The following is a 23,595-nucleotide window of genomic DNA, read 5'->3' on the forward strand; positions in this document are numbered from 1 at the left end:
ATTTGCTGGTGCTAGCCTTGCCACCCTATGGAGAAAGCCTGTTGAGAAGAAATCAGTAGGGAAAGGCAGAACTGAGAGATGGAGAAAATCAGAGTAGTGAGTGCATTGTCTGGGTCCCTGAATTCTGTCATGTCTGATGTTACATGAGCACTGAATGAGTTAAACTGTCTGGCAATACAAGAGATGCTCAATAAATGTTACTGTCCATCTCTGCCTCCTTCTTTAACTTTGGCAGCTGCCAGACAAGGATTAAAACCATCTTTGGCAGCCAACGCTTCTCTTTCTTGCTTTCAGAGGAAAGCCAGTAAGATAGAATGGAAAATAATGAGCACAAAGTCACACCCTAAAACATTGTAAGCTCCCTCTGCATTTTACCAATATTCCTTTAAAAACAGCCATTCTTTGCTCAGTGCACACTCACATCTCAGACATCAGCCTAGCCATAATCAAGCTGATACAAGAAAAAAGAGACACTTTATTTTCTGGGGGAGGAAGGATCTGAATTGGTTAAACCCTGAAGTGGAACCTACTGCAGGATGCAGACTCCATAAGCGCATCAACAGGCATGCAATTTTCTTCGGGCCAATTGTATGAAGGCACCAATCTGTGTTTGTTTGGTTATTTGCCAATAGCACCATCCTAGAGAACAGGCAATCCAGAGTGTTAAAAATGTAGAATTTATCAACTTGACATGGTGTTTAACCTCATGAAAACAAAAGCACATGGTGGTAATTGATGCTAAATATTAATGGTGATTTAAAACTCAGTTATGATGGGGAAAGTAAAACCACCACTACTGAATGGTATTTGCAAAATACGCATCTTCTCACCCCTGCACAGTTGCGCAGATAAACCATTTGCTTGTACAAAAATGCTGGTGGTTGACGATCAAATTGTGTTGTTAATGTGGTACAATCTGTGCAGTACGAAAATCTTAAAGGTAATTTCTGAGACCTTATGTTTGTGATATTTCCAGACTCAATAAGCAATGTCATAAAATTGTAGAATTTAGAACTGGAATGAACCTTACAGATGAAAGAACCAAGGCTCAGGGAGAATTAATGAGTTGGTAAATGGCAAATGCAGGGACTTCAAGTCATGTCTTCTTGATTTCGTTTGGACATCCCTCTGTTACACCACATCTCATAAACAATAGCACAGCATATTAGAGTTGGCAAAGATCCTCCAAACAAGCTAGTGTAACCTGCTAATTTACAGGTAAGGAAACGGGGCCCAGAAAGGTGAGGTTCTTGCCAAAGGTCAGAATGGAATTAGGCTGAAATGTATTGACCTCTAGACCAGTGCTCACTCCTTGCTGCCATGGATAAACACGCTCTATCAAATTTAGTTGTAACCACAAGTCATCCCACCATTTAAATTCTGTCAAAGGATGAACAAACTCACAAATACCCAGTCATCATCAGGGAAATCCTGGCAATGTGTAAGGTCTGGCAGTAAAATTTGTGAGGGTAACAGAGTGTCTGAGTCAAATAAGTGTACGGTCAAATGTAAGTAAACAACTGAGCTGAAAAACTATAATCTGCCAGGTGTGTTGTGGTACTTTATCTCTTTCCACAGTCACTGAGATCTACGGGCTGCAGCTATTTCTGATACTGAAACCTCATTGGCTTTGGCAAGAAGGCCCTTGAATGGCCTAAAGCATCAGTTCCCTTCTCAGTTCTTGGTTCCTAATTTATTCTGATATGGTAGACGAGGTATTTGTGTTGTTGCAGTTTAAAGTTCACTGCTTTCTAAATTCCTGTAGGATATGTATTATACCAAGAAGAGACTGCATAACTGTAAATAAGTCTCTTTCTGTGTGTGTGTGTGTCTCTGTCTCATTCTTTCTCTAAAAATTAGAGGAGTTAAGTCATTCTATCTAAGGAATAGGGGGAAGGTGAAAAGCAAGCCTCTGAGTTGCCTGTCCGCCTACAGGAGAACATTAACATTGTTAATCAGCATTACAGGCTTGGCTTTGCTTCCCAGGGAAATGGTTGGTAGAGATATAAAATGTTTCAATCCTTTCCAAGCAATGTTGTCCTTGGTGATAGCCAGGAAGGAGAGATTCTTTTTTCATTTATACCTTTCTGCAATCTTGTAGTTTTGAATGGCTAACAGTAAGAACCAAATCAATGTCAAATCAGGTTAAAGAAGAATTAGCAACTTCTTGCTCTATACCCAACATTGTGCTAAGCCCTACCAGACATATGAAAAATAATATGGTCTTTGCCCTTGAAGAGTTCACCATTTCTTAGAACAACAATATTTAATAACAAAAACAATAACATGTTGCTGTCCCTCGGCTATAGTGAATTCTGGCAGGACCCCTATCCCATGCGGCATAACTCAGGGAAGCAGTCAGAAGGCCAGGAAGGAAACATGGTAGCTCTGAATAGTGAACACTAGGGCTATCTCACATGAACCCATGAGCAGATCCATCCCAGATACCCTGTGACTTCAACCAATCTTTTTTTTTTTTTTTTCTCACCTGCTTTAGCTTTCTGTGACCAAGACTCTTGAGGCTGCGGTGTAAAGGATTTCTCTCCCTACGTTCTATTCTTTCTCCATCTGGAGTCTGTTGTTATGTGTCTTAAAAGCAGTGTTCCCAAAGTATTGGAGAAATGGCATGAGTGAGCCCCATCATTTCTTGCTCAAAGCACCTTGACCTTGGATTCAGGGACTGTTGTGAAAATGAACAGACCTTTCCTGTGATCCTGAGTGATTAGCCTTAGATCAAATTTGTAGTCTTCCCTCTCTCATTCCTGCGAATGAAATGTGATTTTTGTTGTTTTCCTTATTTTTCATCTCCCCAGCTAGTACCTTGGTCTTTTATGCAAATAATTTTTCTGATGGGTCCACCTTATCCCGGCCTGCGGGATAGTCAGAGCAGGCCCTGGAGGAGGGGGTGGGAATTTGGGGAACAAGAGACAGGAGAAACAGAGACAAGACAGTGCGCTGATCAAGTCTCCTTTAATGGCGGTAATGCACTGCCTTATATATACTTGGAAGGGAAGGGGTTGGGCTAAGGCGGAAATGATCTCATTGCCGAGGGCGTGGCCAGGTTAGTTTTGGTTTCTCCGGTCGGACGTCATGTTGCGCTTGGCTATTAAGTAACAATTTTCCTGGGCGCGGGAAAAGTGAGTGAAGAAGAAGCAGGAAGAGCGCCATCTTTAATGAGGTATTAGTACAGGGGAAAAAAGGCAAAGATAGGGAGAAGGTGTGGGGTGGAAATGAATATAGCTCAGGCGTTTTAATCCTCAATTATTATTCGCTATGGCCGGGGCGTGCAGCTCCGGACACCACCTATTTGTTCTTCAGTTATATTCTGACTTGTCTGAGTCTTGGGTAAACAAAGCAGAGGCTACAGCCACCATCTCTGAAAAAAAAAAATAGTGGTCAGTCAAACCATTAATCGCTGTTGGAGCAAAGTAGATGTGCCTGCCTGCCCTCACTTCTAATCCACTATCTCAGGCTCTGTCACAGTTACTTTCAGGAGCTGTGGAGACAGACTCAAGAAGTTGTATTTTTCTAAATAAATTATTTAGCCTCTCAGAGTCTGTCCTCCCTCATCCCTCATCTCTAAATAGAAACAATAATAATCCTACATCCTAACAATGTTGGGGAGGATTACATGAAGTAAGACAAGCAAAGTGCTAAATATTGTACTTGGCCCATGAGTGAATATGCAATATTGGCTTTTATTTTCATCATTGTTCTTAATCTTAATCTGGATATTCATTTAAGTTACAATTTTACTGTATCAAAAAAATGTTGTAAGTCAGAGGAAGGCTACAATGTGATCAGCCAATAGTAAAGGAAGGGAGCATGCTAACTTCAGTCATCCATAGGCATGGACCTGTAACATATAAGCTCTAACAGAACTTTTTATTTTTCAATCAGCACTGTAAAAATACCAAAAGACAAAAATGGCAGTAAAGTACTTACTACTCCCCCACCTGACAAATCAATCATTATTTTTCTATATTCTTTATTGACATTGTCCATATTCAACCAGAATTTTGCAGTTGCTCTTAAAGCAGTTTGGATTCATCGAAAAAGCAAATAGTCCCCTGACAAGCAAGTGTTGACTGCCTACTAAGTATCAGGCCCTATCCTAAGGAAAAACCACTGGACTCTAGCTGGTGAGAATGAACACCTTGAAAAATTTACAGTCAATCTAAATAAAATATTTTTTTTGTTTTGCTAGCATGTCTTTTTTTTTTCCCCACAGTATAAGGATTTTCACATACTGCTACAGAATTAGAGGAATAGTTAAGAAACAGAAGGTAATCTCTATTTCAGGGCTGATAGTAAAATAGAGAAGTGACTAAAGAAGGGCTGACCAATTTATGTATACTAGCGGGGCCCACTGTAAGAGGCATTAGGAATTACTTATATTACAGAAAAGGTAAAGGTAAGAATAATACTATTAAAAGAAGAAGAATAAAAGTGGTTCAGGTAACATATTTTGATATCCAATGCATCATGGGATATCGGCAATAGTGATGTTTTAGAAATAAACAGAAATAAAGAGACAATAAAAATATGAAAAAGGGACTATTTATGAAATTGAGGCCTTAAGGAAACGGAAGAAAAGGAAAACAAGCTCAAAAACTTAGAGTTAAAATCATTTGTATTTACTATTACCTTAATGTTGATAGGTATCACAAAATAGGAAGTGTCAACCAAAAAAGGCAAATCTATCCATTAACAGAATGGGAAGAATACAATTACAATTTTTAAAAACTTGTTAAATGCCCAAACAAAATAACAACAAAAACTCCCTAAAAATAAATAAGTAGGAAGCTTTTTGTACATTCTGTAAGACAGCTTTCAAATCCTCTTTTTTACTTCGAATTGTCTCACTGCTATTGCATTTCTTATGGGAATCACATGAGCAATTATGATGTATACAGGCTACACTGAGATCTTACTGATCCATGTCTTTCTGAAAAGCATTCATTCTCATCAAAAAGAAATGGTACAATTGATCATCAAAATAATTGACTTTCTTAAATCTTAGCAAACTCTCACCCGGAAATGAGAGAGTAGATGTATTTTACTTGCCTTCGTTAGATGATTACCTAACACTGCTAGAGAAGCAGCATATGAATTATTGTTGCAACAGAGGGTGCCATAGGTTGAGTACTGGCAAATTTTTTTTTCTGGTCAGTTGATGTCCATTATTTACTAATAGGAGGGACAATTTAATTAATGTCAGTCATTTATATTAAAAGTAATCTTGTAAAAAATGCCCATTAAACTATCCTAAATCTTCATAAATTGAACACTAAAACTTATAATTCCAATGCTATGGAATACAAATCAGCTGTTAAAATAACACACACACACACAAATGTATTTAAAAATGTTATGGGAATCACATGAATAATTAGTATATGTATATATATATCACAGATATGGAAAGATTCAAGATAGGTATTACATTTTAAAATTCTAGTTATATTATTGTATCATATGCATAGTTTGATACTCTTTTTTAAAAGAAAAATACAGGCCAAGCATGGTGGCTCATGCCTATAATCCCGGCACTTTGAGAGGCCAAAGTGGGAGGATCACTTGAGGCCAGGAGTTCGAGATCAGCCTGGGTAACAAACCAAAATCTCAGCTCTGAAAAAAAAAATTAATTAGCTGAATGTGCTGGCATGCACTTGCAGTCCTAGCTACTTGGAAGGCTGAGGCAGGAGGATTCCTTGAGCACAGAAGTTCGAGGTTACAGTGAGCTATGATCATGCCACTATACTCTAGCTGGGGCAACAGTGTGAAACTGTCTCTTAAAAAAAATTAAATTAAACTAATAAAAGGAAAATATATATATAATTATATCTGGAAGGATACACAAGAAATTATGAACAGTGCTAGGAGTAAGACTGTGGTAAGGGCTGTATTTGTGCTTTTCAGTTTATATACTTTCATGTCTTTGAGTTTTTTAACCATGAGCATGAATTACCATAATATAAACTATTTTAAAACTGAAAAAAAATTAATACAAAATCTGTAAGTGCAGTGAATGGCAAATATCAAATATATCAAAGAAAAAAATGAAGTCTTAAGAAAGTGAAATTGTTATTTAGTCCAAAAAATGAGATAATTTTCAGTAAGAAGAAATGTCGTGTGACTCTAAAATAAAACAACCAGAACATAAATGCTAAACAATACATTAAACACTTAAGTTGCCATGTGGTAGCAGCATTAAACTACAAACAAAACTATGAAGCGAATGGTTCCCTTGCAGTCGATTTGCTTTAATTATCAAGAATCAAATATATAAATGGAACTTTTCTCAAAGAACTTTATGAGTTTCCCTATGAATATGCATCTAAAAGACAGAAGGCCTCTTTTCCTTCTTCCTAACCACACTCACGCACACACAGCTCTGCTATGCACTATCAACATATGCTCACTCCTGAAGAGAAATTTAATTTCATGACCCACCTAAAATATCGACATCTAAATGTAGACATTCTTCTCATTGGAATAGCTGCTGCAACCATACTCTTACAAGGTAAAGAAACACTTCGAATGAACATATGCATTTTTTGTGGCATGTCAAATGGTCATTTAACACATGACATTTGCAAAAGGATAGGCAGGCTTCAGGGTGAGAGAAGCTCTTCCATTGCTTTACCCACACTGGGCCAAACTATGCCTGTTATCATCAGATGTGTCAACCATTTCACTGCTTTCAGCATTCATGTTGAAAACCACAGGGGATTCTCATAAATGCCTAACTTTATTATAACAATGGAAAGAAGAAAATAAGAATGCCTGAATCCACACTGGGGAATGAATATGCAGGATCATAAATAGATAATTAGACCTACAAATATCGTGTAGTATGGTTCTAACCATAACCCCCAAATCCTTCACCAAAGGAAGCCTTGAGCTGGTCCCATTTGAATCTTCTCTCATGTCCTTTTCTGCCCAAGTTCCACACTGGCGTAAGAAAAAGACCTCTTCCTTATAGAAAAGATTTTGTGTGTTTACTGGTAAATATTTTTACCACTGATGATTCTTATAACCACTTATTGGCAACCTAGTATATGTCAAGCACTGTACCAACCAAACTGCACATATTTTCCAAATTATCACAACTCTATTTTAAAAAGAGCTCAGAGAGGTCACACAGTTTAATAATTATCAAGACTATGAAGGCAATCAAGTTGGTTACCTACAATGGGATCAGTAAATAGGGTGGAAATGATACAGAAGGGATACAGATATACTCTTCACATAGTTTTAACTTTTGGAAGTATTTTAATGTTTTGCTAATCAAAGATAAAATTAAATCAACCAGGATGAGAAGGGGAAAACTAAAACAAAAATTAAACGGCAATTTTAATTCAAATGTATGCCATAGCTAAACTGAAGCAAGCAAAAGAACTAATTCAAGTAATTTATAAATACAATATTTGACTATGTATTGTCAGTCTTCGTTGGGGGGTGTAATGGAATAAATACTGAAAATGAATCCTGAATTCTGTTTAGTAGGTTTATTTATTTATTTTGTAGTGATATGGGAAGAGCAATCTGGGGATCATTTTAGGTGCATTACAGAATTAAGCAAATGAATAAATGTGCTGATGTTGTTGAGATCCAGGGTTCTCGCTGTGGAAGAAGGAACTTATAAATATAGAACTGAAAAAGACAATAAAGAATTATGTGGGAATGAATTAAAATGAAAAGCATCAGTGTGAATTTATGACTTCTAAAATATGCATATGTGTGTATAGGCGTATATAACTACCCATATACATGTATATGTGTATATAGAGGTGTGCATGACTACGTCTACCTACATGCAAATATTTCCTAGCTCTGGCCACTGAAAGCACCTAGAAACAAAGCCACCACAGTAGTAGTTAGCACACTTATCATGCCTATTTTGGTATCTAATATTTCTCCCTAAAAGGAAGTAGGGCTTCTCAGAGAAATGATTGATTACAAGATTGGAGTGGGATAGGTACAAGATGAGCCTACACTGTTTGGTTATAACAAAAATAAAGTACCAGAAAAAAAAAAAAGATGGAAACCAGCTTGAAGGAGCTGATACTGGCCAAATATGGAAAAATTTTAATGACAAAATCAGTGAGTATAGTAATTAATTATAAATGAAATTATAAGACTGAAGTTCATGCATTCATACTAATAATGAATATTAATAGATAAATCCGCAAGTAAAAAGTGAGACCTCTTGCTTACAGTAGACTACTGTGTCAAGTGTCAAATGTGGAAGAAAGGCTGGAGTTGAATAATTATTTGTTTGCAAATATTGATTCAGGCAAAAGTCACCAATGAATGACAAATATAGGGGAAATTTTGATGGGGAGCAGGATGTTTTTCAAACAATCCTTGGGTTTCTCATTAGTTACAAGGAAAAAAATAATTATATAGTAAACAAATAGTGTAACACCTTCACTGTGTCATCAACATTATTATTACTAATGAAGGACAAATAGACATCATTTGCTTCCAGATGTGATACAATGAAAAAGACACTAGTTATCCATTCGTCAAATCTTTTTTCAAGGTTTTTAGTTTCTTTGTGTTGGGTTCGTAGTTCCTCCTTTAGCTCTGAGAAGTTTGATCGACTGAAGCCTTCTTCTCTCAACTCATCAAAGTTATTCTCCGTCCAGCTTTGTTCCATTGCTGGCAAGGAGCTGCGTTCCTTTGGATGGGGGGAGAGGCGCTTTGATTTTTTGAATTTTGAGCTTTTCTGCACTGCTTTTTCCCTAACCATCAGAGAAATGCAAATCAAAACCACAATGAGATACCATCTCACACCAGTTAGAATGGCAATCATTAAAAAGTCAGGAAACAACAGGTGCTGGAGAGGATGTGGAGAAATAGGAACACTTTTACACTGTTGGTAGGACTGTAAATTAGTTCAACCATTGTGGAAGACAGTGTGGCGATTCCTCAAGGATATAGAACTAGAAATACCATTTGACCCAGCCATCCCATGACTGGGTATATACCCAAAGGATTATAAATCATGCTGCTATAAAGACACATGCACATGTATGTTTATTGTGGCACTATTCACAATAGCAAAGACTTAGAACCAACTCAAATGTCCATCAATGATAGACTGGATTAAGAAAATGTGGCACATATACACCATGGAATACTATGCAGCCATATAAAAGGATGAGTTCGTGTCCTTTGTAGGGACATGGATGCAGCTGGAAACCATCATTCTCAGCAAACTATCGCAAGAACAGAAAACCAAACACCGCATGTGCTCACTCATAGGTGGGAATTGAACAATGAGATCACTTGGACACAGGAAGGGGAACATCACACACCAGGACCTGTTGTGGGGTGGGGGAAGTGGGGAGGGATAGCATTAGGAGATATACCTAACGTAAATGACGAGTTAATGGGTGCAGCACATTAACATGGCACATGTATACATATGTAACAAACCTGCACGTTGTGCACATGTACCCTAGAACATAAAGCATAATAAAAAAAAAGAAAAAGAAAAAGACACAATACTGCTTATGTGATAGTCTAGCCAGGAGTTTATAATTTGAATTAAATCACAAGGAAATGTCAAACAACTCCAAATAAGGAATATTGTATATTTTTGTGTAATTCAAAACATCAATATCACAGAAGACAAAGAAAGCCTGTGAAAATATTTTAATGAAAGTTTAATAATTAAATATAATATTTGATCCTAGACTGAACCCCGATCCCACATATTGCAAGAAAAAATGCTGTAAAGATGTTAGTTATTTTTTTTGTTGTTTTTTTTTTGTTGTTTTTTTGTTTTTTTGTTTTTTTTTGAGAGGGAGTCTTGCTTTGTCACCCAGGCTGGAGTGCAGCGGCCAGATCTCAGCTCACTGCAAGCTCCGCCTCCCGGGTTCACGCCATTCTCCTGCCTCAGCCTCCCGAGTAGCTGGGACTACAGGCGCCTGCCACCTCGCCCGGCTGGTTTTTTGTATTTTTTAGTAGAGACGGGGTTTCACCGTGTTAGCCAGGATGGTCTCGATCTCCTGACCTCGTGATCCACCCGTCTCGGCCTCCCAAAGTGCTGGGATTACAGGCTTGAGCCACCACACCCGGCCAAGATGTTAGTTATTGTGTTAATGGATAAAACAGACATCTAGATGGTAGACTAGGGTAAAATTCATTGTTATATTTACTGAAGTTGAACATCATATTGCAGTTATGTATATAAAAGTGTCTATTATTATGAGATATACATTAAAATATTTAGGGGGTAAAGAGCATGATGTGTGCATATTACTCTCAAATCGTTCAGGAAAAAATATGTATATGCACACACATACACACTATTGAAGATAGATGACAGATTTTTTTTTACATTGAGGAGTTAGCTCAAGAATGAACAAAATTTTAACAGGAAGAACATAATATTGTGAATTATAGCACATTCATATATAGCTTCAACATTTTATGTTAAATAAATGATGATATGTGAGAGTAAACAAACTACTTCATTTTCCATGGTACAGGTATATCTTGAGAAGACAAAAAGCAAAAATTACAATGCTTCTTTAGAAATAATCACTGTCTTCTTGTATTTTCTCCTGTGAGTTACCTAAGAAATTAATCCAATTCTCTACTCCATTTTAATTGTGTCTTTCCTTGTGTCTCTGTCTTCATTGTGGGTTAACAATAATGCAAAGATTCTCTGAATGCCAGGAAATGCAAACACGCCCATGTGCTCATCCACTTAGATTTATCTTATTTCAGGTTTAGGATTATTTGATTGTAATTATATTAAGCAACTAATTTGTAATTGAACTAGTCCCAAATGAAAGACTAATCTCTAAGATCGTTCAGTTAGATTTTTTACAAATAGTCATATTCAAGTATATAAAATTGATTGAAATGCCACAAACCCGCATGTAGACTATAGTATCCTAAGGCAACTTTTAAAATACGTATGTTCCTACTGTATACTTTAGACTTTACTTTTAAAACTATTTTATTATGGAAGTGTTCAAATATACAAAGTAGAGAGCATCGTATGATGAACTCTCATGTACCTATAATGCGGCTTCACCAGTTATCAACGTGGTTTCAACTATAAGCTCAATTATCTCTTTTCTTTTAAAAAATTTTGTATCTCTTGACTTTCTCCCCAGTGCGCCCCTCCCCCACCCCGGTAACCGTAATTCTATTCTCAACTTGTAAGTTCAACTTCTTAGAATTTCACGTGTAGGTAAGGTCTGCAGCACTTGCCTTTCTGTGCCTGGCTTGTTTCTCTTAACAAGATGTCCTTCAGGTTCATCCATGTTGTTGCAAATGACAGGATTTCCTTCTTTTTTAAGGCTGGACAGTATTCCATTGTGTACATACCCTGACTACATTATTATTGAAGCAAAGCTCAGATACTGTATTATTTCATTTCATTTATAAAGACTTCAGCATGTGTCTATTAGGAAAAAGTATCATAATTACATCAAATATTTTAATAATTTTAAAACAATTTTAAATTGAAATTTTACTTTCAAATTCTTTTGTCTTTGTCTTTATGGCAGTTCTTAATCTTTCTGTTTGATCTCTAACCCTGTCAATACAATATTGAGACATACAAAGGCAGAGGCATTGCTTAAAGTCCAAGAAACCTCCTCCAGATTATAAATAGCCTACAGAGTTATGCTCAGAATCTGAAGCTGCATAGCCTTAACATTTTAAAAATCACTTTATTGTAAAATAAATGCAGATAGAGCAGGCTAGATGAATGCATAGCTTAACAATTTAAGACAAACGTCCTTTTAACTACCTCCTAGGTCACCTCAAAAGCCTCAAACTGTCTCATGCAAACTGTCTCAACCAGAACCATTCCCTTCCTAGAAAAGTAGCCACACACCTGATCTTTATAATTATTCCATCTTGCTTTGCTTTACAGTTTTATTATCCAAGCTTGCAAACCTAGATTTGATTGTTTAGCCTTGCACATTTTTTTAAATCTTGGTATATGTTTCTGAGGCTCCATATCCCTGAAGACAGACTGCATGTTTATCACATTGAATGTTCACTACCTTTTCAATCCATGAAAAGTAATTAGGTTTTATTGCCTTAAACATTCCTTCCTTCAATGTATCATTACTACAGCTAAAATATATTCAACCAAACCCACACAATGATTAAAAGCAAACACTTTTTCCTGATGTAAGCAGACAAATTAGTTCAAAACACCTTGATCTAGATTGAGGTGGGAAGCACAAAGCACATTTTTATAATCTCAGTCAACACTAGAAAAACCCACAGTAAGTATTTCTTTGTATTTTGAATAACTTCTGGTAGCAAAGTTTCCTTAGTTGTCATGACAATATTCACAATCTTTATAATATGGAAGCAATTAGAGTACCTTGGAGATTAAAAGGAAAAAAATAAAGAAATGAAAACTTCTAGAAAACAGTGTTGATTTAGAATAATTAGGGAGAAAGTGGACTAATACATTTTTATCAGTTTTAGGTATAACATTTTTTGAAAATTCTTCCATCTACACTATCATTGATTAGGAAAGCAATGTCGTTCAAAATGACAGAAGTGTGATTGGAGAAAAATATGAAAAAGGGCATACATTAAACTCTGAATCCCCATTTTTGTATCCTCTGTCTTTTGACTGTCTGTTATGCTTGCACATCATGAGACAAAAGTTCAGAAGCACAGTTTATGCTGCAAAAGGTTTCCATTTCAGATAGGGTGTCAGCAAAAGCCTTCTTCCAGTAAGAGAGTAAAATAACAAATTGTAATATATTTTTCTTCATGTATGTTTCAGAGTCAGACTTAGATTAGAAAGAAACTGGGAAAAAGTCTCTAGCATTAGTATCTATATTTGGTAAAGAGAGTAACAATAACATTACATCAGTTGATTCTTGGTAAATGTTTTGTATCTTGGTGAGAGTGATAGGTCCTAGAATTTTATTCTCTTGTTTCCCTTCAAATTTCCTTCCTGCTGCAAATCTAACTCACTAGAAGAAAAAAAATGTGCAATTGATTACCCATTAGCTCTAATATCATACTACTAATGTAAAAGTTATTTTCTCCCTTTTGAAATAGCTTTATGAGTCCTGAAAGAATACTCCAGATTGTAAAATTTCTGAAGGTGCTAATAAACTGTAGCATTGTTTAATTTTGGTCATACTTATTACCCGAAAGAGTACTGGGTGAGGAGATAACTATGGTACTATTATCATGCATTTACATCAACTACTTTTACATTAACCTATATTTTTCCATCAGTATTAGATATGGAAATGTAGGCACAAATGAGTAAACATATAAAATGGTGAGGCATTTGTTAAAATATGCTATAAATTTACTTCTCCGTAAATTCTATCACATATTTTTCCTTAAAAACGTAATGATTAGAAGTCATTGTTTATCTGTGGAATCTTGATATTACTTTAAGCTCTTGAAGAGCCTAGCAAAGATGTGACCTCTGTCCTAAGTTTTATATTTCAAATTCCTCTAAGAAGGATAAAAACGACTTCAAGATCTGGCCACTATTTCTCAGCTGTCAAAAATGTCTTTTTTTCTGGTGGTAGAGAAATATCATATTGCATTGTTTTGTTTCAAGGTCATCTGTCAAGAGTCTCAATTTACCTGCAAGTCTTGATGGATCTTAAACATCAATAAATGACCCATTTCTACCTTGCAATACAAAACTGAGTCTGTTCTTGTGTCATCTAATAAGACTATGAGTGTTTTTTTAGCAGCATTGGCAGTAAATACTCTAAAGCATCACATCTAGTTCTTTTTTCTTTCTCTCTTGAGAGAGGACAAAGATATCTCCTCCTAAGGAATATGAACTCTCTGGCATCATCTCTTTGTTAAACAGTTCACCTCATAATGAAGCAATAACCTTTCTATATACAGAATCTTAAAAACAAACAAACAAACAAACAAAGTGTGTCCCTATTGTGAGAGAGGGACTGACAATCTCTGCCTGGATTGTCCATAAGGCATCCCTCTGTGTTTTTCCTCTCTATTTTCACGGAATGTAAAGCATTATTTCACATTGATATACAAAACAGCCGTCTGGACCATACAGTAGTGGGCAGTTTATTAAAGGGAAGTTTTTAAAAAAGGAAACAAGAGCCCATTTTATTCTTTACTTTGTAAGAGTAAGAACATCAAATGTCAATGGATTTATTTTTGTGTGATCCTGAGTACCTCTTTGCTGTTGTATGCAACACTCAACATTTCTTTTTGCCCGAGAAGCCTAAATAGGTTAGTATATGACTGGATAAGTTATTTAATGTGTTTTCCATAATTATCATTAATGCTAATCATTACAATATTTTGTCAAGGCACCATATTTTAAGTAAACTGGCTCTCTCTATCATATCCCCCTCCATGCCATTATCTTTTATCCAACAGAGAGCCAGAAAATTCATTTATTTATTTATTCAACCATCAGAAATATTTGTGGAGTACTTTCTACATGCAAGCACTCTTCTTAGTGTTAGAGAGTATTCAAATAAGTTATAAAAAAAAAAAAAAAAAAAACAACCCTTGCTTTCAAGGACCCTAGGCTTTTATAGAGACAGTAAGATGTGCTCTCAAAAACCCACAGTAGAAAGCAATGCTATTTGAGTGGTAACGGGAAGGAAAATATGTATTGATCATCTAAGTGCATTCATATGTGATCTCATATAATTCTTACAGCAATCCACTCCCAAGAGTATTATTATCATTCCCCTTTTTTAAAGATAAAAAACGAAAGAACTTCCTGAAGGTCATAGGATTTTAAAGTGGATCTCTCTGAGTCCAAAGCTCATGTTCAGTCTAGCAGGAACACAGGCTTAAACTTTCAGGAAAGGAGAAGGCCTATGCTGATGTGGTCAGGGACACCAAAACTAGAAAGAGAAGTGAGGTTTGGAGCGAAGGTATTCCAGGAATAAGGCACAGGGAAGGAAGTGGGGTGGGAGAAAGAAGAACTCACTTAAGGAACAGCAAGAAATAGTGCAGATAAATAGTGGAAAATCAGGCTAGAACTAGTAGCTTTGGGCCCGAGGAGTAAGACCATTTAGTGGTGAACTGTGAAGGCTGCACTTTTTTCTGCAACCAGCAGTTCCACTGGAACATTCTGATCAACAATGTCGTTTTTCCAAACAAAAAATTCTGCCGGTATGCCAGTAGAGTACAAAAGCATGACAGAGGGAAGAGATACAAACTATTCCATCATTCCTGGTGCAAGCCACATTTCTGGGTTGGCCCAGGAAGCTGCTAGTCATGCTTCCTATGGTCTGCGGTGAATATGTTCATTCCTTATTGTGCAAAACTGGCAGTTCCTTCTTAGGTCTAAATGTGTCATGTGGAATTGCTCCCGTGGCAACAGGAAAAGAGAAGCATGGCAAGAAAAAGAGTCAAACTTGTTTTGCTGTGATTCAAATAATAATTTTACACCCTGAGTAAGCTCAGTTTTTTCATGCATTTCTTTTTACAATAAGGCAAATGTTTATTCTGGCCATGAAAGGCGGAGAGAGTCTGGGGTCATTGCCACTTCATAAATACCCTTCACAAAATCATACTTAATAAAAGTTCTAGATGGTCTAGGTGGAAAGGGTTAGAAAGGTGGCAACCAGCTTAAAATGCAATGGCATTATGAAGTTTCTGTAGCATACTAATTGAGGTTGACGGTAGGAGTTCAGTGCTAGGAGACATAGCTATGTCCAGATATTGCAGGAGCGCCCAAACCCTGTACCTAAATGACTCTCAATTTTCCTTTATCATAGGGTATCCCAGCCAATTGTGTATTAGAGTCACCTGGAGAGTTTTGAAAATATACCCATATCCAGGCTCCACCACCAAGAAGTTCTGAATTACTTGATCTTTGGGCATTCCTCCCCATCAACACTTCACTCCATTTTAAAAATGAGGTTTAATTTACATAGAGTAGTACACATAGATTTTTGGTCTAAAGTTTGATGAACGGGTGCAGTTTTTTAAACTTAGATGCCATAAAATTCAGAGATGAACATTCTTTGAACTTCAATTTGCACGTTGAATTCTATAAGGATAGAGGAAATTCAGAGATCTAGTAGAAATGGAAATAATTGTTCAAATTACCTTTAAAGTATATTTTGGACTGCACTTACTCACACAGTACAATTTGGCAAGAGTCACTATATATAATGCTTTTCATTTTAGGTTATGTATGCTGAAACACTGGATTCACACTGCACATCAGTTAACTCTGGGAAGACAATGCATTGGGAGGTCAGAAGATTATTTCCCTTTGTGAGTCATATCATTGACATAACCTGAAAGCTTGTTATAGAGGAATCAGTATAAAAAAGTGAGACCAGAGGGCTGTTCTTTGTGGTACAATCTTGGCCCCAATGCTTTAATAAAGACCCTTGGTTGAACCTGTTATTATGCTTGGAAACGATGGAAAAGGGAGCTCACAGGGGATTCTGGCAGCAATAGCATGTCTAAAGGCAAAAACCTTGCCTTGTGTTGTGCTTCCAAACATAAGATCATCTGCATGGAAATATACCAATGAGTATGAGGGAATCAAACCCAGAGGAGCACTAAGCTAGGGAAAATAGAACAAGGAACTTAGGACATTGTTTGATTGCCTTGTCACAACTAAAACTGCTTTGGAAACACTGATAAGAGAGAGGATCAAGAGTTTTATTGTTATGAAAAGAGTGACTTTGGTAAACATGTAAGCAATTAAACATGCAAAATATAACTTTATTGTTTGATGTTTATTTCTGGCATTCTTTCTGGTAGGATTGATGACACACTAAAACCTAATTTCTGGAACCAGTTTTTGAAAGCTCAGATTTTAAATTCTTATTGGTTATTGACAATAAGCAAACAAACTCTTAACAAAGCACAGAAACCACACAGAATTTCCATTTCAACATTAGGCCTAGAAAAATATTGTCATAATTTTAACATTCTAATTTCAAAGGGATGGTAAAAATGAGTGAACCTAAATTTTATATGTAAGTTATCTAAAAGGAAGATGTTAGTATTTGGAAGTGTATGCATACCAACAAAATGCATACCAACATATTCATTTCCCCTCAGTGCCTATATATAGTTTACTATAGTTTACCATAGTTGTACCTAGTTTACCATACGAGGCCAGGCTCTGAGAAAATTTCCTGACATGAATTATCTCATATAACACAACACTCTTATGGTGTCGGTCCTGTTTTTACTATTCCCTGTGTTACAGATGAAAGAACTGAGAGGTTAAATAACAGTTCCAAGGTCACCTACCTAGCAGAGGCAGATGCAAGACTGGACTATAGGCAGTGCTATTTCAGACCCAGGGAGAGGAACAGAATTAATATGTCAAGTTCCCTCAATCATGTTCAATATACAGCATCAGAAACACACTTCATGGACCCCAGTGGAGCCTGTTCAGAGGTAGGATAGGGAAGTCAGGAAGTTGAAGCTCAACCCTGGCCTTACCTCCCCTCACCCTCTAGGGCTTGGTCAATCCTCACAAGAAGTATCAAACAATCAGGTAGTTGCTTTTTTTTCTCCATCCTCTCTCTTCCCTTAGGGCATCAGGTTCAAAGTGACCAGAAGGACAGTCACAGCAGTAGACAAGGACAGCAGTTGCAGTGGTTCCCCTCTGTGTATGACCCTGTAAAACAGAGGATGATTCAGAACGGCGTCAGCAGCAGGCCCCGGGGAGGTGGCTGTGCCTGGGCTTGGATGAGTGGTTCTGAGGAGGCCTCTCTATCTCTGCTGTGATTTGTCCTTGTGCCCTTAAACCCACTATTCAATTTTTGGACCAAAGGAATGTTTCTGGAGAAATAATAGCGAGACGTAATATTAACTGCAGGGGTCGTTCTAAGCACTTCACATTTATAACACATTTCATCCTCGTTACAAACCTGTGAGGTAGGTAATAGGGTCATCAGCTCATCCCTGTTTGCTTAGGACTTTCTTGATTTCAGCACTGAAAGTCCTGTCACAGACAAAACTGGGATGGTTTGTCACTTCAGGGAGGTACTGTTCCCTATAAAAGATAACGGAGGCCGAGAGAAGCACAGTGACTTGCTCAAGATCACATCATTAGCAAGTGCAGAGCCAGGATTAAAGCCAGGTGGTCCTACTCCAGAGCCTGCACATAACCAATAATAATATACCAATAATAATATATAAATGTCATTTGTTGAGGACAGGGGAAACTTAAGGATGGACCAATAGCAATGATGATAATATCATCCCAAAGACATTTGAGCCTGGAAATCAGAAAAGGGAAGAAGTTACTGGGAAACTGTGTTAGTCAGGCCCTTTGTTGACATTGTTTCACTGAACTCTCACAACCCTGAATGTTAGGGGGTATTATTCCTGTTTTGAGGATGAAGAAACAGAAACTCAGGAAAGGTGAGTTTTGCTTACAATCATAGAGGTGGATTTCAACTAACTCTTGCTGTTTCTGAAGTCAATGATATTTCATTGCATCTGTCTACTTTTAACAAGAACTAACATTTGTGGAGCACTTTATAGTCTACAAAGCCCTGTCACATGCAACAACTCCTTTGATCCTCAGGAGCCCACCTGAGGTGAGCATAGCAGTAATAACATTTTCACTTACACATGAAGGCACTGAGGATCTGAGAGGCTGTGTGTTCTCTGAGGTCACAAGGATATCATGTGGCTGAATTGAGACTAGAAACCAGGTTTTCTGAAAAGTTAAGATTCCTTTATTCTTTCTTCCTAACCTTATTAGAATATATCCTGTAGGATATGAGTGAGCAATGGGGCAATACAGTGGATAGTGAACTCTAGTTCCAGGAATAAAAGAATGATAGAAGTCACAGACGAGGAGGCAATTAACCATGGGAACTTCTAAATAGGCAAATAGGAGCAAAGGGGGAAGAGGCCTTGACTTTTTGACAGTTTGGCAAAGATCAGAACAAATAGTATACACTGTGTAAAAAAAAATCCTTTGTCTCAAACTCATTCATTCATTCAATAAATTCTTAATGAATGCTTAACATGTGTGAAGCAAGGCGGGGTCCAAGAGTGAGAAATATGGATGCAGGCTAGCTAGACACACTGAGCGCACGGTCTGGTGAGGAAGCAGTACCACTGCTTTTCATGCCAATCTTGGCTCTTCCCACACTGGCTAGAGGTGGGGGACAGCTAGTTTGTGTAGCTAGTTTGCCAATTCGTGGTGTAAATTCTCCCACCTGTGGCTGATTGTAAGCTATCAAGGTGATGGGAATTGGCTCACAAAATTCCTGAAAATTTAATAATCAGTTCTCCAAGCTCAGCACACTGCTGAAACCATTCCCTACTCCACTCACCGTACCCTCCTCACATAGTTAACAGTGGAAATTATTATTTCTTACAAGTTCTAAAGGATTTCAGGAACTGTTTCCAGTACTAACAGGGGAACATCAAAGCTGAGAAACTGCACAGCAGTTTGAGTTTCAGCCCAGAGTGACGGAAGTCAGGGCAAAGGAATTCAGTAATGTTCCAAAGCATATCTGTTGAGTCTTGCAAGAAGACAAGCCGAAGCAAATTTAGAGCCTGCCGAAGATCTAGAAGTATGCATCCCCACTCCAAGAGATTGACCACTTCAGTAAGCCCAAGTTTTATCACATGAGATTCTTACCTGGGAGACAAAGCACGGTGATCCATGAATGGACCACGCTGGTCTGCATTTGGCTGAAAATACATCCTTAACATTGTCAATAAGTAGACTGGACAGAGAGCAGGGGCTGTGTTCAGAAAGCGAGAAACTTGCAGGGAGGGAATGCAGGTGAGGGCCCAGAAGGCAGAGTGGGGAGAACACCAAAGCCTCATGAATCCTACTTCATAATTTTGCCTGAGGTTGGTGAAATATGCGCATGTTGAGCTATCAACAGAGATAAAGGGGTAATGATAATAAATGCTGGCCAAAAAATAAAGTAAGGTAACATGGAAGGATTTCCGGTCTCCTGTCTTTTCTAATAACCTTGCAAAAGACATTCGACAGCAAATAAGAGTTCACAGCTGTATGACTTCCCATAGAGATTAAAGGCTAGGCTTGGCAATACTCTGCAGTACTTAGCAGCATGTGTGAAATTACTCATGGAAATGCTTCTCATTTTGTGCATTTTATTTATTTTTTTAACCATAGTATGAAACTGAATTCTTTCTAGATGCAGTAAAATGAACCACCAGATTGTTTTCAGGGATAGTGCAAAAAGTCTCTACACACTTAAGTAAAAAACATTAAAAGTGATGTTTGGTATTACGTTAAAGTTCCTGAAGACCTGCTCAATTGGAAATTGTTTATGTAATGCTTGAAGGCATTTAATAATCAGAAAATGTTGCAAATTCATAATGAGAAATTGGTCAAATGAGTTGGTGGTGATAATATATTAATTCTTTCATTAATACAAAATATGTAAATAAAACAGTACAAGATCTTTGCTTGTTAAACGAATGACAAAAATCCAACAACCTAGATGAGATGGCACTTAGCCTCAAGGATGATCCCATATCCGCTGCTATTCACACAGATGAAAAGATGATGGTAAAGGAGAGAAAGCACAAAATTCAAATATAGTGTTTATCATCATCTATTTGCCAATAACACTCACATAATGTTTGACTGGTTAAGCAGCATAACTAACATATGCATAAAGGCTCTTCAGAAACAATACATTAACATAAATTTTGGGCAACTTGGGATGGTTTCTACAACAATGTCTCAAATAATAAATTCAATTAGGCAACAGTATATGAGGATATACTTCAATGCATAGCCCTATTTTGTAATTCTTGGCTACAGTATCCACTTATCCCCCCCATAACTAGAAATTACAATTTGACAATATAACAAATTAACATCAAAATTCAATAGGTGCTTCTTTTAGAAGCTATATTTTTCTCTGCTTTATATATTTATTACTACAACCATCCCCAGCTGTTATTCCAAATGACAGTAGTTCCAGTACTCAGATAATCCAAGTTCCTAATTAAAATTAGAAAAAATTTGCTCCCCACTATATCAAAAAAATTAGAGACCCTCAAAACATGCAGTTCAAACAAGTTACCTGGAGAGCCTAATTTGACTACTATTTTTGTTTGTTTTCTTAAAATCATAAAATCAATATAAAATCAACATCAAGGAAAATTGTTGAAAGGTTGAAAAAAATCGACTTTCTGGATACCCATATAATTATTTCCCATTGTGTATCTGCTATTGCATTCTTAAGCCTGGTGCACACATATCTTATATAGTCACAATTGTAGCACAAACTCAAATGTGTATTACTTTGATTATTTTCATGAATGCCTTTTAGTGGTTATTCACTGTTTTTATTTTCCCCTCGGTGAATATCCATTAAGTACCTAAAACAGTACCTGGCATGTTGTAAATGTCATAAATAAATACTTTAATAAAAGACAGCTGGAATGTTAAAGTGCCCAGAAGCTCCTAAAAGGATGTTCAGTTTTGTGCTAAACTGAATGCCCTCAGGTTCCAGGCAGAGCAGAGCCACAGTCGCTACTGAGAGAGAAACAGTGAATTAATGAATCACTCCATCCTTTGCACTTTCTTCTGAGCTGTTTCAAGTCTCTACTCTGGCAGGATGCAGCAGCTTCAGGCCTGATAAGAGCTTCAGGTTCTGCCAGTGTGGCCTTGGGCTTGTTATTGAAGACTGCGCCTGCCATTGATTGTCATGGCTTTAAGAGGACAAGGAGGACACATTCTTCCTTTTCAACTAATGCTTGCTTTCCTCTGATAATGAGATCAAGCGTCCCACACTCTGGGCAATTGATACTAGTGGGAGCAAACAGGGACAGTTGATGGGAGTGGCAGGTGATAGTGAGAACTGGTGGGGCTAAAAGAAATTCATCCCACCTCAGTGTGGTGCAGCATGAAAAATGAACATGGGCTTCATCTGAATGGGCCACACTTTCCCAACGCCAGTGTAACTCTCTGATTCAGGTGGTTTCCTGTGGCGGCTGCCTGAATTCAGCCCACTACATTGTAAGGTGTATGAGTGTATTGAAATCACAGGCACAAGAACAGTCCTGTATACTATCTCCCCTTGCTTGGTCCTCAATTAGGGTTCTGCATATTAAGAAAGTCAGTAAATTATTCTGATCTCTTTCTATTGAACAGAATAGCTCAATAGTATCTCAAATACCATCTCAACGGACTGACTAAATTAATATACTTCTTGGTTATTTTGTGGAAAGAGTCTGGACTTAGGAGACAAATCCAGGTTCAAATTCTGCCTCTGACACATAATACATTGTATTATGTCATATGACTAAATTTCTTAGTACCTCAGTGTCCCATCTTGGAAAACGGAAAGAAGAATGCCAACACTGTAGAAGTTTGTTAAATAAGATAACATATGTGATACTTTGAAGTAGCATTAGTAGCACACAGTAGGCACTCAATCTCAGTTTTCCCCACATTTCCAGAGATCGGCTAAGACCCTGGGAATAGTATGGTTTCCTGTCCATCTTCCTATGCTCTGTTAGAGACAGTGATCTTCTAGTTTGAAAATCATCATAGAAAATAGAAGTCTACAGCCATTTCAGAAATGTTGAAAGTTTGTTAGAAGTCTCTAATGCCAACTGCCTCTTTCTAATTATGAGGATATACTTTCTAATTATGTGAGATCAGTTTGGATATTCATTGTGTTTATAGCCGTGTGTGCAGCCGATCCAAGGAAACACCAGACTCGACCAGAAGACAGATCCTAGGCCTTCACGGGGTAACTTACACAAAGAGAAGCCCGACAGCAAATCCTGCAGAGCTCAGATTTCCTCTGATAGAATTCAACTCCAGACATAAATTACATGGTGCTTACAAGGCAAATGAAACACAATCTATCAAGATGGAATCCCCAAGCTTGCACCTCGCAGCCAAAATGGATGTGATTGAAACAAGTTTCTTTGCAGATTCTTATTTCGGATTCTGACATTTTCTTAGAGCTTGTTTAAAAGTTTTCTGAAGTAACTGAAAAGTAATTGTACTTTTTGGCAACATAGAATCCCTAGGAAAGCACTTAAAATGCAGCAACTGCTGGCATAGAAGAGGAGACTTTGCTTGATTATAGATATTCTGCCAGAGATTTAAAAGTATACTGAAAAATTGCAACTGAATTATCTGACTTTATGCAAATAACACCTTCTTTGCCTTCAACACAAAATGTAGTTAATTTACCAGGCTACCAACAATTCTTGACCAGCCTACTCTCAGAATAAGTAATATAATATTTTAAGAACATGAGTGATGAGTAATAAAAATATGAAGTTTTCAGAAAATGAGTGAAAGGATAAAACTTGAAGGATCTCCTTTATATGTACATTAGGCAAGTCCAAAAATTATGGTGATGGAAAGCTAAGCTCAACTGCTCTATTTGATTTGTCTTCTTGTTTACTTGGTTTGTTTTGTGTTTCGTTTAATTTTTCCTGATGAGCCACTTGATTGTTTTTTACTTCGTATGGTTTATTTTATTTTATTTTATTTTTTATTTTTTTGAGACAGAGTCTTGCACTGTCACCCAGGCTAGAGTGCAGTGGCATGATATCGACTCACTGCAACCTCCACCTCCCAGGTTCAAGCAATTCTCCCACCGCAGCCTCCCAAGT

The 23,595-nt window shown here is 37.2% G+C and overlaps 1 long non-coding RNA gene across 2 annotated transcripts in view; it reads right to left on the reverse strand.

Moving 5' to 3' along the window:
• Positions 1 to 469: 469 nt before the first annotated feature.
• LOC105471101 (uncharacterized) overlaps positions 470 to 23,595 on the reverse strand; it is a 69,038-nt gene continuing 45,912 nt past the window's right edge. Inside the window, exons 2-4 of one of the 2 annotated variants that reach the window (XR_980989.2) lie at positions 17,446 to 17,623; positions 2,489 to 3,376; positions 470 to 639 (exon numbers count right to left, since the gene is read on the reverse strand). This is a non-coding gene — a long non-coding RNA (uncharacterized lncRNA). Of the gene's footprint in view, positions 640 to 2,488; positions 3,377 to 4,647; positions 4,844 to 17,445; positions 17,624 to 23,595 lie in introns of those variants that run through there. The other variant, XR_011624243.1, reaches the window with a different exon arrangement.

This window comes from Macaca nemestrina, chromosome 6, assembly GCF_043159975.1.
Source record: "Macaca nemestrina isolate mMacNem1 chromosome 6, mMacNem.hap1, whole genome shotgun sequence".
NCBI lineage: Eukaryota > Metazoa > Chordata > Mammalia > Primates > Cercopithecidae > Macaca > Macaca nemestrina.